At 46.8% G+C, this 12593-nt stretch overlaps 1 protein-coding gene across 2 annotated transcripts in view; it reads right to left on the bottom strand.

Moving 5' to 3' along the window:
• Positions 1 to 9334, bottom strand: part of SUSD6 (sushi domain containing 6) — an 87466-nt gene extending 78132 nt beyond the window's left edge. The window contains exon 1 of one of the 2 annotated variants that reach the window (XM_047796565.1): positions 9029 to 9334. The gene's annotated coding sequence lies outside the window, so the exon portion shown is untranslated. The remainder of the gene's footprint in view (positions 1 to 9028) is intronic. The other variant, XM_047796566.1, reaches the window with a different exon arrangement.
• Positions 9335 to 12593: the final 3259 nt, after the last annotated feature.

The following is a 12593-nucleotide window of genomic DNA, read 5'->3' as shown; positions in this document are numbered from 1 at the left end:
CCATCAAATTAAATACCCCATGGGTGTTTCCCCAGACTCTTAACTTCCTGAGGACAAGTGCCGTGTCCATATTGCTCTCTGTTCACGGCTGTTTGCCCAGCACTGAACAACCACTGGCATTCACCGAATCCCCACCATAGGAATGACTGATTTACTTCCTTCCTCTTGGTCTCTGCAGCAACCCTCCACTCACCTCCCTGCAGCCTGACGTCACAGCCCAACCAGTTTCAGCTCACAGATCATAAGGACTTGAAGGTGCATGTAAAGGGGAAAATAAGATGGACCTACAAAATCTTATGAAACCCAAAGCCTGTTTTTCTCGCCACCCCGCTGTGTGACAAGCAAAATCCCCACAGGACGGAAAGGAGGAAGACGGCCTTCCCAGGGCAGAGTTCCTATCTGTGGGCAGATGAGCCTCAAGGATTGATAAAGCTGCGGGCTAGCCAACATACCATTTGTTAATTCTCTAGAAGTGTCCTGCGCATGCCCACTAAAGGAGCAGCACCCATGGAACACAAAAAACTGCTCCCTGGCTTTGCGGCATGGAGAAAGCTAGCATACATGACCTCAACTCAAGAAGCCTGTTTCCTTGCTGGCTTGTTAGAGACACAGTTAGAAATGTTCACACTGCATTTGGATGAGTGGCTGATCTGACATAAAGTGCACCTGAGGAAATCAGAACCACAGTTGTGAAGGGTTTCGGTCTGCAATGGGGTGGGAAGGAGGCGCCATCAGCCCTCCCAGATAGCATGTTCCCTAATATCAGGCAGTTCTACTACATGGAGGATGCCACGGCACCTGCCCCTGTCCCACCTGAGCAAGTGGGACCCAAAGGGGAAAATGACTCAGAGTACAAATCCACTGGCCTGGAGTCGGGTGGTGTGTTCTACATTGTAAGGAAGCACCGTACAGAGATGAAAAGAGTTGAGCAGGTTCAGCTTAAACACAACTCCCATTTTAAGCACAGTTCTTCTTCAGAAGTGCTGAATTTAAAGACTCATTCCCCTTTGAAATTTCGCTATTAGATTCAAAACCACAATCACAAAAGGGATATGAATTTGTTCCTATCGATATGAACCACACACCCTTCTGGGCTCCAATCCCCTTTCTTGGAACAGGCCCAGAGAAGAGAAGTTGATGACACTGGCATGGAAAAAGCACTAGACTAGGAAACTGGAGCCCTGGCTTCTTCCTTGGCCCTGTCTCCAATACTCAAGGGAAGTTGTGGCTGCATACCTACACATTTACACACACACACACACACACACATATGTGTGCGCACACACACAAGGGAACTTTCTGGAAGAACTAGTCCTTGGGCTTAGTGCCAGGTATGGGAAGTTAAACCAGGTACAAAGGAAGATAATTCAAGTTCCTAGTTTTTGTCGGGCTTGTTGGACGAGGGGCATGTGCCCTGTGTCCCACATATTTCTGAGGTAGGACCATCCTGACCCTCTTGCCCTTAGGCAGCCTGCACATGCACACTTGCAAAAGCTTTTGGGAGGGATCTAGGAGCAGGAAAAGCAAGACCAGCTACTGATCACAAATGCTAGGAGCTGCAATTAGGGCAAGGGCGAAAGGAGGCAGTGCACTATTTCAGTGCTAAGGCTGCTATGATGTAAAACCACAAGGGGTAGATCCTGTAGAGGAAATGACACTCTCAGCAGCACCATCTGTTCCTCTTTGTGTCTGGCATGATCTATATTTTTAACCTCGGGTTAAAATAAGGTCCACCAGTGAGAGCCTGTAAGAGCTGTTCTAAAGAGCATTCTTCCTCAGACTCATGTTAAACCACACTCAGCCCCTTTCCCTGCCCACTCAAGGGCTGGCTCTCTACTCAGCAAGCACTCCACTCTCCAGCCTAGCAGCAGCCTCCAAGCAGGTGCACAGAACCCTCGCAGGGAATTTTTCATAAGCAAAGGAAAAATTTCTGAGAATTATAAATTATACTGATAAGGAAGACTCTGTAGGGTTCATGGTAACATCCTTTCCAAAAGACACAATGACACTGAGGCTTCCTGCTGAACCTTCCCCCGCTTTCCTTAAGTAGCGATACATGCGTACCAAATTTAGGCACTATTGCTCTCTGTCAACTCTCACAATAGTTCAGTTCTGCACCAAAGCTTTGGAAACAATGCTATCGGAGAGTTCAAACTTCATAAATATATATGTATACAGTATATATACATATGTATGTGTGTGTGTATATATGTACCTGTGTACATATGTATATAGATACAGATGTATGTAGCACTTTTTCTTAATTCAAGGCAATATCTTCAATACACTAGAACCAAGAGATTTTGCTATGCTGTTCTTGCCTAAACAAACTATATAACCAAGTAAAATGTTAATCCCAATGCAGAAATATGGATGCAGTTCTTAAAATACCTCCCTGGGAAATGAAAACATATGTCTACACAAAACCCATGAGTTCGTAGCAACATTATTCATAATAACCAAAAACCAGAAACAACCCAAATGTTCATCAGTTGATGAACAGATAAACAAAATATGGTATGTCTATACAACAGATTATTCAGCAATAATGAAGTACTTATATATGCTGCAGCATGGATAAACCTCCACAACATTATGCTAAATTAAAGAAGCCAATCACTGAAGACGGCATATTGTAGGACTCCATTCAGAGGAAATCTCCAAATAGGTAAACCATAGAAGAGAGAGAGGGGATTAGCAGTGCCCCTGGGCTAGGGGGGGTTGGAGAGGAATAGGGAGTGACTATTAGTGGCAGGGAACATGATAATGTTCCCAAACTAGATTAGATTAGATCATAGTGATGGTTGGACAACACTGTAAATATACTAAAATCCATTGAAGTGTACACATTTTCTTCCAGCCATGCCCAAGGCATGTGGAAGTTCCCAGGCCAGGGATGGAATCCCTGCCACCGCAACCACCCAAGCCCCTGCAGCGATGATGCCAGATCCTTAACCTGCTGTACCACAAGGGAATGCCAAATTGTACACTTTAAATGGATGATCTTTTTGATATATAAATTATGTCTCAATAAAGCTGTTTTTTAAAAACATCATATGATAAAATAAAATCACCCCTCTAAAAAAAAAAATCTTCTTGAGCAAACTTAGAAATAATATAGATGCAAAAAATAATCATCATCATCATCATCATCTAGATGCATGAGAGAGGGTATTTAAATTACATTTGACCTACTTGATGGGATATTATAAAGCCACCAGAAATAATTCTAAAAACTACGTGTCAGCACAGGAAAATGTTTATGCTATAATGTTACATCAAAAAGAAAAAAAATACAAAGTTGAACGTACAAGGACTACCAACTAAAAGAAAAAGTAGAATACTTTTTTGTGTTAGCATGGTAGAATCATATTAATTTCCCCTCCTCTATTTTCCAAGCTTTCCGTAATCTTGTCCCAGTACACTGACCAAAAAAAAAAACAAAAAAAACAAAAAACAACCCTCTCGGTTTGCCTGGACTACAACTTAAAATGCAAAATAAGCAAAACCACCTTGTTCTCTTTTTCAAGTTCCCTTTTTTAAACCTCTGTCCACTTACTGTATTGAGATCAACTGAGAACAGCCCAAAGAAGGAAGAAGAGGATAAACACTCCTCCTCTCCCATTCCCATAAGCCAGTTTCATTTTCCCGGCTTTGTCAGAAGCCCAAGCCTCGTCTAGCCAAACATTCAGGCAGGGGAGTCTACACACGAGCAATTCACACCCTCAAACCTCTGTGGGTGAAGGCAAGTCACTGCCCGCAGGAAGTAGGATTTGGAAAGACAGGCCTTCGCCCTCCTTGCGAAAGGTTAGAAAGAAAGGGGAGGCTGAGAAAAAGCCCCTATTGGTGAGGTTTTTGCATCCAATCTCCAACTACTGGACGAAAGGATCCTGAGTCATTTAATTTATCACCACAGAAGATCCTCTTCTGAGTAATAAAGAATTGTCAGTCAACACCTCTGCCGGCGGCAAACCCACTGAGAACCTATTGCTATTATCAGGAATCCCAAGCTAACTTCCCCCAAATCAAGCAATGGGGCTCTGCCAAAAAAAAGAAAAAAGAAAAAATTAATAAATAATACCTGGATACGTGTGTGGGAGGAGGGAGTCCACTGAAAGGCCCAATGCTATCAGGTAATTTTAAAGATCTGCTAACACTGTCGACAGTAACAGAGAACTGCATCTGTTTCTGCTTGAGAAAAATGCTTCAACAATATCCTGTTTCTGGAGTGCTGCACGAATTCTTGGCCTGCAGTTTCAGATGCTTCAAGGGTGGCTATTTTCCTTTTTTGAGACTGAGGAGCCAGGGAGAATACAGCAGAGGCAACACCCGCCTGTCTGTGAGACCCATTCAGTCCTCACTAGAGGCGCTGCATTCTCTGCTGCTGCTGCTGCTGCTGCACTGGTACCTTCACAGACACTGGCTGTCCCCCAGCCCGAGCCGCAGCACAGGTGGCCTTTCACAGCTGAAGTGACACAGCTGCACACCACTGTGAGGGCTGCCCACAGAGTGGAGCCTTGCACACTCAGGTAAGAACCAGAAGATGACAGAGCAAGTAGAGAACTCCTGCTGGTGTCCAGGCCAAAGGACTAACTGGGAAAGAAAAAAGGGCACCATCACAGACACAGGTGAGCGCCTGCAAAAGGCAACACCCACAGGTGCCTGACAGGCTCTGCCGCTAAAACCTAACCCTTGTAAAAGGTGCCCCGTTCCCCAGCACCTCTATTTTTTCAGATAAAGGATTTACCCAGAGACATTGGAATGTTCAGCCATCTAAGGGAACAATGGCCGCTGCCTTGTCTCCGAGCCAGGGTGGGAGTGAACAGATCCTGATGCTCAAGGACGGTCACCCCCACGCCGTCCTGAACCTGCTTCTTTGGTCTCAGATCCACAGCTGTGAGCCGCTTCAAATACCCGTCCCAATCCCCCCCACCCTACCCCGGCCCCAGCCTCAAGCTGCACCCTCATTCTCACGCACAGGGAAACGGCTCTACCACATCACAGGCATTATTTCTCACTGCTCTAGTTTTCAAGTTTCCTGCATTGTGGCAACATAACTTCAGAGCATTAATTTTTTAAAAACCTACCATTAAGTGAAATCTTACCACAGTGGAATATGTGGGCGGCCCCGAGACTGAAGCCATCTTGAGGAGAAAGCAGGGGAAAGAGTCTCAATTATCACACAATTACCCCCGTGCTTGCCCTTCACCCAAATGCCCTAATCCTCAGTCCTCAAGTCTGCACCACTGCAATATCTGCTTTCAAAGTTTACAAAAGACAAGACCAAAAACAGCACTGGGCTTCGTCCTCTCCTTATTCCTTCTCACCTCTCTCCTACTGCTTGAAGGAAAGCCCACTATACAAACCTTCCCTCCCGTCCAGGCAGACAGAAGAGGGAAAATGAAGCCCGCTTGCCAGCTTTCGCTAGGGGATCACATGTCAATGCAGGGGCTCAGTAAAATGCTTCGTGCATGGCAATTACACAACTGGGCCTAGGGGGTCTGCAGATCAGACCTCCAAGTGGGCATTTCAGGCCCGAAAGCAGGCATCATGTCCCTGCTGCTGCTTCTCCGTGAATCGTCCCTTGAGAAAAAGGGAATCAGAGGGAAAGACAAACACAGGTGCCATCTGGCCTTCCTCCTTTGCCTGCAAGCAGCCCCACTAAAGACATGCTCCCCAGGTCACTTGTTTCAGTACAGAAATGAGGAAGATTATGTGACTTACTAAGTTTCAAAAAGATATTATAATTCTCTGAGCCCAAAGACGGATGCCAGTAGTCACCTGGTATTAGAAGAACTAAGCATATAGAAAAAGAGTACAAAGAAAGATTTAAAACATAAGGCAAGTTTTTTTTCTGGAGGATGGAAAAGCATGGGGGGAGTGCAACCATGATGAGTAGCCATAAACCTGAAATTAGTTCTCACTTTGAAGAAGCCAGGCGAATCTTTCCCTTTGGAGGGTGCATACATGTGTATGTGGGGTGGGGGGGGGGGAGCTCTAGGAACTGCTGCCCCCGCAATGGCAAGGGAGGAAATCCCCTGCCAGGAGCTGCACTATTACATAAGAGCACAAGTTCAATCACCACATGATGGAGCCCTGCCAGGAAACGAAAAAGTGCTGAGGTCTCTTCATCTGCCAGCCTGCATCTGTAACACCTCATTCTACCTTTCCTCCTCTTCTTTCTATCCACCCAAATGCTGGGCTTTGAGAAGGCAAGCCTCAGCAAATAAATTTCACAATGGGTTTGCTCTCAGGGTTTAAACACTGAAAGGCAGAGGGGAGGTGGGTCCTACTCTGAGCACCCAGGGACCTGTCTCTGTCTAGCTGTAGGTGAGGTTTTGTTTCATATGCCATGTCTACAATGGTATCAGAAAAGCCACCCTGGAGCCTCCCTATAGACAGGAAGTTCTACTTATCAGGCCTCGTACCAGTATTGTCCTCTCTTTCACACACTGGGCAGAATGTCCTTAAGCAGCAAATGGCCACCAAGGAAAACTAACAACATAAGCCAAAATAAACTGACTTAAAGACTGTGAACGCCATAAGGATATGGCTAGGTTCTGTCTTATTCATCGCAGTAACCCCAATACCTAGCCCAGTGCCTGGCACAATTTCTGCATCACATATACTTATAAGTACTGAATAAATGAATGAACATACGAATATTGTGCAAACATATCATAAACGTGTACCTTGGAGAAAGAGATAAGGATACACATGATCCGAGAAATAGAAGTAGTGCTTTGGAAAGACTTTAGAAAGACTCCAGTTTCGGAGTTTCCGACGTGGCTCAGTGGTTAACAAATCCAACTAGAAACCATGGGGTTGCGGGTTCGGTCCCCGGCTTTGCTTAGTGGGTTAAGGATCCGGCGTTGCCGTGAGCTGTGGTGTGGGTCGCAGACGCAGCTCAGATCCAGTGTGGCTGTGGCTGTGGCGTAGCCTCCTATGGGAACCTCCATATGCCATGGGAGCAGCCCAAGAAATGGCAAAAAGACATTAAAAAAAAAAAAAAAAAAGACTCCAGTTTCAATTTGACCAAATGGTAAGCAAACTAGAAATTAAGAGTATAATCTAGTAGTTGAGAGTGTGCCCTCTACCAGGAGCTACATTTGTGATCTTGGGTGAGTTATTTGCTTTGGCTTTGGGAATAAAGACAAAATCTACCAAAAAAGCTTGTTGTTTATTAAATAAAATCAAGAAAATTCTTGGCTCAAAGCTCAGTTCACAGTAAGTCCTCAAGAGCTTTTCCTTGTTATTGCTAATATTTTTATCTTGTTAAATAACCTCCTTACTGAGGAGCAGGCAGACAACCCTCCCCCCCAACTCTATGAAAATTTTCATTTCTGGTTGAATATGCATCTGGCTAAAAATGAACAGCCCAGAAAACTCAAAACTCAATGCCAAGCACATGTCTCTACTAGCCTCCACTAGATATGACAACTTGGGTGTAGAATTCCCAAAACAAAAAAGGTGTGTGTATGCATTCACATCATTCACACATATATTTTAAATGACAGCGATGAAAACAAGAAGTGCATTAACCAGTGTAAAGGATGGAAAGCAGAAACTGGCACAACACTGTGAGTCAACTATAATTTAAAATTTTTTTTTAATTAAAAAAGAACTTATTCATAAAACAGAAACCAACTCTTAGATTTCAAAAGAACCGATGAGCTAGGGCCAGCCTCCCCTCCAACTCACAGATTTCAAAATCAAACTTATGGTCACAAAGGGGAAACCATGGGAGGGGGATAAATTAGGAGGATGGGGTTAACACATACACACTACTGTATATAAAATAGATAACCAAGGATCTACTGTATAGTGCAGGAAAATCTACTCAACATTCTGTAATAACCTATACAGAAAAAAAAATGGATACACATTTATGTATAAGTGATTCACTTTGCTGTACACCTGAAACTAATACAAATTTTAAGTCAACTATATTACAATAAAATTTGAGGAAAACAAGAGAAATGAAAAGGGACAAAAGGCACACTCGCCACCTCAGTAGACCTAGAAAGGCAGTGAAGACCTACAGTTTAATTGAACTGGGTAGTTTTACTGGACCTCTCTACAGAGCACACACAAGCCCAGTTAGCAGGAGCAAAAGAACCCAGGGAGCTGTCTGCCACCGAGGGGGCATTCTATGGGAACAACAGCATCAGGCCTCTTTGCCAAGCTGTGAACTTCCCTGGAACCAGCCAAAGACTTGTTTCTGATGCCTCTATTCTCCCAGGTCTTAGAGTCCTCAAAACCACTTCCCCCTCCTGATCTCCTTACAGATAATTGTTCCCAATTCTGCAGCCCCACAGTCACAACCCCGTGGGAAGGTCAGACCTAAACCAGTATTTGGAGTCCCTAAAAGCCAGAAGTAAAATAGAAAGTCTACATACATAAACAGGAAGTGGTTTCGGTGTCTGTCAGCCCGGATAATAAGAAAAGTTTTTGAGGTTAAAGACCAGAACAGGCACAGGGACTCCAAAAAGCTCCGGGGCTTCCATACCCGGGCTCCAAGGTGTCCTCGAGGTCCACCGTCGCTAAGCCGACCCTGCCCGGAGCAGGATCCAAAGCTTTAGTCGGTCTGAGTGCAAAACAGTAACACTAATAGTAACAGCAAGACAGCCTCTGCCTATTTATCTACACTCCAGCGATCTGCAAAGCGTAGTCTCCGTCCTGAACTACCGACCAGAGCAGGACCCCAGGCGCCGAGACCCCCGCCACCAAGCTCCCGGCCGCAAACCGGCCGCCCAGTCCTTCTCCAAGCCCGGCACAGCTCACCCCGCCGCCCTCTCAGTCCCGCGCCAGGCCGGCCCACGCCGGCACAGGGCTCGCCGCCGGGCGTCGAGGTGACAGCGAGGCCGGCGCGGGGAGTGCGGAGAGCAGCGGACGTTGGGTGGCCGGCCCCAGCTCCCCAGCATCCCTCCCGGGCGGTGCGCGCTGGCCCTGCGCCCCTGACAGCCAGCCAGCGGTCCAGTGACACAATGCCGGTCCCCGCCGCCCCCCGGCCGCGGTGACAACTCACCCGGGGAACGGCGTGGCGACCTCCGGGATGGGGGCGCTCGCACCTTCCACCGCGCAGGAATCAGCTCCGCTGCCTGCGCGTACCCGCGGCCCTCTAGGGTCTGGGCGAGACCCCGCGTACCCTTGTCTGGCTGGCGCCGGGCGGCGCTGCAAAACGAGGAAGCAGGAGTCGGGAAACAGGCTGTCGCCGGCTTAGGAGAATGGAACGCGGCGGCGGCGGCGGCGGCGGCGGCGGCAGCAGCAGTTTCCGCGTCACTGGCCCAGCTGTACCGCGCGGGCGGGGGAGGCCCGCGGAGGGGGAGGGGAAGGGGCGGGCAATGGGCGGGGCCAGGCGCGCACGCAACAAGCGCCGGCGTCGCGCCGCCGCGACCGCCCGGCTGGGAGGATCGGCCGGTCGATGGCTGCCAGCACGCACGCGCCGCCCGTCGGCCCGCACGCCCCGAGGCGGGTGAGACCGGGAGTGGGGCGGGCTCGTCTTAAAGGGACAGTCGCGCCGACTTCGCTCTTGTGGACCAGTTGATGGTACAGACTCAGACTGCGGTGCTTTTGCGGTGCGCTCTCCAGTTCTTTTACAATTAGTAGTAGTATCGTTATTTGGATTTTTAGGATATTATTTGTATTATTGGTTTACTATTATTTGCAAAAATTGGTTTGCTTTCCCTTTGACAAGGCTTTCATTCATGCTGCCTTCTTAGCTCCTGAATCGCTCTCCAGGCCTGTCGCTAGGGCAGGTCGTTATCTTCCCATTAAGCAGTACTTCTCAAACTGTGGTGCAACTGCCTACCTCAAACTGCCCCTAAGTTGGGGGTGTAAAAATGCAGATTCGCGGTCCCACATCCAACCATTCTGATTCAAAAAACTACGATTGGACTCTGGAATCTTTATTTTAACAAGCATTCCTAAGTGATTCCTCAGCGTACTAAAAAGCACGCAACAGATCTCAAGGTTCAGAAAACCGAAGTTCAGAGTGAAGACTGGCAGAGTTGGAGCTAGAACCCACCACATTCCTAACTTTATTTCCCATTCTGAGCCTTGTCTCCTGGGGCAATTTTCCAACATTATACTATGCCAACCGTTGTGTACTTTATAGAAACAGCATCTATTGGTGATCCCACTGGGGGCCTAGGAGATAAATCCTCTGTAAGTATTTACAGGACTTGTGACCCCTTGATGACAATGGTTATGACTTTTTATTTTTTGCTCCAGGCCCTTGAACAGTGCCTGGTCTCAGAGGTGCTCAATGAATGTGGAAACTTTCCTACTTGAGAATCAGTACCAGAGACTTCAGCCTATGCTGCAGCTTGGGTCTCAGATGCCCTTTGGAGGAGGACACACCCTCTCTGGGCCTCTCACCTAGCCTAGTTCTAGTAGGTTCTCTAGAAAAGTGCTATGAATGATCAGGTCTCATTTTCAAAGAAGTGCAAAAACAAAGCAAGCAGAGTGCAGCCCCCACCCCATCATGCCCACATACGCATCCTCCAGAGAACACGTCCAACCTGGGCCCCACAGAACCTACGGCTGTTGCTTCCTTTTCTATAAGCCTGTCCTTGCTCTGCCTCCTTTCCTCCTTGAGTTCTGTTAAGAAGAAAACCCACAGGCCCAAAATGGTGTCACTTGTGCCAAAGCCCATGATACCAAACCTAGATTTAATACCTAACCTAATTGCAGTTTCAACCTTCACCATAAATGTAATCTTAACCAGTTTCGAATTCTCTGGCCAGCACCAATGAGATGCTGTCACATAGTAATCTGTCACATGGACCCTCACCATTCCCCAGAGGAAGAAGAGGCAATCTGCATGATAAAACTCTTGCCAGTTTTCTCCCTCCAAAAAAGAAGATGTTAGGGCATAAAAAAATAATTCTTTATTTTCTTTTACTAATAGCTCCCTTGCCCTATTCTTCCTATAAAACCCTTCCATTTTGTACAACCCCTCTGAGTGCCCTTCTAGTTGCTAGACAGACACTGTCTGATTTCTGAACCATTGAATAAAACCAATTAGATCTTCAGATTTACTTGGTTGAATTTTGGAGGGTCTTTTTTCATCTTTTTTTAATTACTTTTTTTTTAATTTAAGGAATACTTGATTAACAATGTTGTGCCAAATTTTAATATTTCCTAGGTCCAGACTCACTGGAGAAGATGGACACGCTCCCTTCCTACTCATTTCTCCCACTACGGGGGCCACAGCACCCAGACCACCAAGAGGGTTAAAAGCAAATAATAGATCTTCCGGGATCTGCAACAGAGTTCAGCCACAGCCAGACCCCAGGCCTCTGAAAGCAACAAGGTGGAGAGGAAGCAAGGGAAGGGGTAGGGAGGAATTAGAGAAGACCGAGGAGGGGAGAAGAAAAGGACAAGCAGAATGTCCTGGCAAGCAGCTTGGCATAAGAGAAGATGGAGTGGGCCAGACCTTGGAGCCCCTAGGTTAGCACTGCAGTCAGTTTGACCACTAATGACCACTGACTGGTGACCTCATGCAAGACCCTCCACCTCTCACATTGTAACATGGCTTCTGAGACCCTTCGCAAACTGTTACTATCTAAAAATCCTCCCTGGACCTCCCAGTGTCCACAGGACAAAATTAAACTTAGAGCACGTGGTGGGCTGTGTCCGGGGTGCCCTGCAACCTGGCCCAGGTCCTCTCCCTCCCTCCGCACATCCCATGCTCCAGCCTGCACGCCTCTAACAAGCCACTTCCCCTCACATCTCAGAGCCCTGGCCCAGGCTGTTTCCTCCGCCTGGGATGCCCTCCCCACTTAACTGTTTGCAACCTTTCCAGAGCTGCCTATCTACCCTTGTGTGGTGTTTTGGAAGAACCTCAGTTTCTCGTCTGTTTCTATCTGCCTTATACGGCCAGGGTCTCTTTCCTCCCTTTGTAAACACTGGCTCCCAGCCTCTTCTGGCCTCCCCCCCCCCACTCTCCTTCCTGCCTCAGGCTCCACTGGCCTCCTCTATAGAGCTGAGCAGAAGCTCCTGTTACATTTTGCCTGTGGGCTTTGCTCATCTCCCCTGAAAATCAAGGGTGGAGGTGGTATTCCCTAGCAGAGGTTAAATATTTCCATGCCAGTAAAAAGATAATTCCAAAGATGAACTGGAAGAGTAATTTAGATTTGGAGAGTCCCAAGTGGGAGGAACCATTGATTTTTTTTAATTAAAAAATTGTTTTCAAATTTTTTAATATTTTGGAAAATTCAACTGTTTTACTGAAATACAATTCACACACCGTATTATTCATAATTTAAATGTATAATTGTATATTTAAAGTATACAATTCAATAGCTTTTTAGTATACTTACAGAGTTGTGCAATCATTACCACAATCTATTTTATTTTATTTTATTTCATTATTATTTTGTCTTTTTGTCTTTTCAGGGCCACACCCACGGCATATGGAGATTCCCAGGCTAGGGGTCAAATCGGAGCTGTAGCCGCCAGCCTATGCCACAGCCACAGCAACGGCAGATCTTCGGAGTCTGCAGCCTACACCACAGCTCACGGCAACGCCAAGTCCTTAACGCACTTATCGAAGCCAGGGATCAAACCTCCACCCTCATGGTTCCTAG

Source organism: Phacochoerus africanus, chromosome 9 (genome assembly GCF_016906955.1).
Source record: "Phacochoerus africanus isolate WHEZ1 chromosome 9, ROS_Pafr_v1, whole genome shotgun sequence".
In the NCBI taxonomy this organism is placed as follows: Eukaryota; Metazoa; Chordata; class Mammalia; order Artiodactyla; family Suidae; genus Phacochoerus; species Phacochoerus africanus.
This window is presented reverse-complemented; position numbering and strand designations above follow the sequence as displayed.